General features: G+C 38.7%; 1 protein-coding gene across 1 annotated transcript in view; it reads left to right on the plus strand.

Moving 5' to 3' along the window:
* The window catches only part of PPEF1 (protein phosphatase with EF-hand domain 1), a 125,994-nt gene that overhangs the window by 47,318 nt on the left and 75,251 nt on the right, over positions 1 to 3,425 (plus strand). The gene's annotated exons all lie outside the window — the stretch shown is intronic.

Genomic DNA, 3,425 nt, shown 5'->3' on the forward strand with positions numbered 1-3,425 from the left:
TGAAGTTGTTAAGACACAAACCTCTAAAAAAAAAAAAAAGAAAAAAAAATAGTGCAGGAATAATGAATAGTGGATACAATAAAGATAGAAATAGAGTGCTGAGGTAGAAGAGGGTATCTTCCTCAGTGTGGGACAGATGTGAGGTGTGGGGGTGGCATTTTAGATTGGAGAAGTCTTCAACTGTGTTTGATTGTGTTATTGAATCCAAAGAAAGGTCTATACTGAAGGAATAGACAAAAGAGGAGACAAAAGAGGAAGGGACTGATACAGTTGTCAGGCATCTGAAGATTTGGAAGAGGAGTGGGGTGAGACAACTCCATAGGCATCCCTGTATGCATATCTTTATCCTCTACTTCTTTTTCTTTCTTTCTCCAGCATCTGTGTTTCTAAGTCAGGTGTGCTTCAAAAGCTGTACTGCCTTTGGGTGCCAGCAGTTAGCATAATGGCTATGTCGCTGGACTCCCATGTAGCCGACTGTGGTTCGAGTCCTGGACCTGGTGGCTTAAACTCACGCCGGGCGCGTGTGCGTGCATGCCCAAGATCCTGAGAGGAGAATGGAGGAGAAGGGATTGTGGTGTGGCCATCCCCCCTGGAGGGTGATTTTTCGTTTTCTGTCTCTCTGTCTCTCTCTCTCTCTGTCTGGCGAGCACACATGCCCTGTAGCAAAACCTCTCAAAAAAAAAAAAAAGTTGTGCTGCCTTTTTCATGGATACCACAATCAGGTCATAAATTCCTTCCCCATCTAAGAAACTAAATCCCCTAGTCTGACTATGTGTGTTCCATCTTCACCTTCTCTTAGGTCCTATAACAGGAAACAACCTTTATATCTCTGAGAAATGATGTAATATTGCTGGGATTTTGTGTCTTTCTATATCATTCCCTTTTTGTTTTGTTGTTGTTTTTTTTTTCCCCTAAGAGTTGTTCGATGTTTAAGTGTGTAGAGTCAGGAAAAGGAAAGGTTTTCTTTGGAGTAAGATTCATCTCCAAGAACAAGTACCACATTGAAATGGGCCCCATGGTCATTAAGATAGTTAACTAGAATACTTAGGCTTCATGGCTTATAAAATAAATCTAAGATAGAGTTTCTCAAGATGCTCTGTGTTTCCAAACACAAATTAACTCAAGTTATTATTACATTGCAAACCAAATCCAAATGAGAAAAATAACCTCTGCTGGACCACATTGAAGACAGACATTGTTACTCCTAAATTCAACTTTTTATAAAACATTGTCGATCATTGTCAAAACAAAACAAAACAAACAAAAAACTGGAGTATGCAGTAGTTTAGTAAGTATTTTTTTAAATTATCAAATATTTTAAAAGTTTATTTTATCTTAAGTGAGAGAGACATAAAGAGAGAGAGAAAGTACCCTCCAACAGGATTTTTGTGCCATGATCCACACCCAGCTTCAACTAGCCCTGGACTGTGGGCACACATGTGCCCAGCATACTCAGGAAGGTTTCTAGGTTGAACCCAAACCTTCCCATGTGAGTCAGCCTTGCAGAGGTTGGATTTCACTGTGGCACCATTGTTTGGCCACCTAAAATTACCAAATATTATTACTTACTTTAGAACATTTTTTTTAAGTTTAATTCTTAACTATAATCTTTCAGTATAATTGATTCCTGAAAAAAATGTATACTGTCTACATCTGGTAACATATCTTCCAAACGTGACTATTTTGAATATTCAAAAAGATAGAAACTCTTAGCAGAGAACTTCTGATGATTGGCCTTAGTAACAATTCAGTGGTAATGAGTTGAAGAGTATGTCATCATCCTCTGGGTCAGTTATCTGTTACAGCAATAATATTAAGTAGTCAACACCACAATACCTCAGTGGTATTTGATAAATATTTCTTTTTGCTACCAAGTCTACAGAATAACCGAAAACTTCTGCTGATCTTGGCAAACTTTATTTGCAGTTTTTTGGGTCTTGGCTAGAGTTTACTCATGTATCTAAAGTCTGTCTCTAGTGACTGATCTTGGATAGGATACCTCAGCTCTGTTCCACATGGTCGTGGATCTTTCAGTAGGCTAGCCTGGGCTTTGTGGTAGTGGTACAGTTCCTAAAGGGAGTTCATGGACGCGAACTGCGGTCAACTACATGGGAGTCCAGTGACATAGCCATTACGCTAACTGCTGGTCCCTGAGAGTTCATGAAAACAGAGAAGGCCTCCTGAGACTTGGGATTGGAACTGGTATATAGCACATCATCACCTGCTTTGAGCTAATATAAGTCCTGAACTCAGCCCATCTTGAAGGGATGGGGAAATAGACTCTTGATAGGAATAAGCTGCAGAATCACATTTAAAAGAGCATGGATAGAAATTAGGATAGAGGGGGTCGGCAGGTGGCATAGTGGTTATGGCGTTGTATTCCCACATGGCTGACCACGGTTTGAGTCCTGAACTTAGCAGCTTGCTTTCTTGCTTTCTCTCTGTCTTTCTCTCTCTGTTGCTCTGTGGTCAAATTGAAAAAAAAAAATGATGATGAATAAAATTTAAAATAATTATTTAAAAAGAAGAAATTAAGATAAAAGGGCTGAACAGTTATACAATGGTAAAACATGACATTCTATGGGACTGACTCACATGAGGAGGTTCTGGGTTTGTGTCTGGAGACTTCCTTGAGTATTCCAGGTATGTGTGTGCCCATGATCTGGAGCTGGCTGAGACTGGGGGTACATTGTTGTGTCAAGACCCTATTGGAGTCCTCTCTCTCTCTCTCTCTCTTTCCTTCTCTCCCTCTATCTCTCTCACCCATGAAATAAATAAATAAGTATTGTGTGGTCAGGTATGTCATGATGTATTTTTGCATAGAAAAATATAAATACATCATGACTTTCCCAATGACCTAGTAGCTAGCTAGCTAGCTAAATTTAAAAAGATGTTGGGATAGATGGATTGAAAATCTAACTACCACATTCCTTTTCATCTTTTTCCACTTGATTTTCTGTATTTCTGTTCTTGGGCTGATTGTTTCATGGGCAATCTAGCAAGAATGGACCCTGGGCCTTAGTACCTACTAAAATGGTCAATGAAGGCAATCTGTTATATAGAAATGTCTCTCTGAAAGAGAAGCCCTTTGGGTATTTCTGCCTATGGTTTGTCATTTAACTTTATCTACTTTGTTGCCAAGAAAAAAAGAAAGTCATGTCAGGAAATTTATTTTTTCTGGGAAGAGAGAAAGAAATCAATTCCAGCTAAGTAAAATATTCTGAAGTGTTTAACAGGGGAGAAATTGAATGCTGCAGTTTAATTTTTTTGTAGATCCTGAATAACAGCAGATGTTTGAATTACATACAGTGCATTAGTATGAGTTCAGTCCTATTTGTAAAAATATAAGATTGGACCAAAATTTTAGACCTAGACCTACAGAACATGAGAATACCTTAACTGACCACTATTACTGTGCTTCTCCC

The sequence above is a fragment of the Tupaia chinensis genome, unplaced genomic scaffold (assembly GCF_000334495.1).
Source record: "Tupaia chinensis unplaced genomic scaffold, TupChi_1.0 Scaffold000567_1, whole genome shotgun sequence".
Classification (NCBI taxonomy): domain Eukaryota; kingdom Metazoa; phylum Chordata; class Mammalia; order Scandentia; family Tupaiidae; genus Tupaia; species Tupaia belangeri.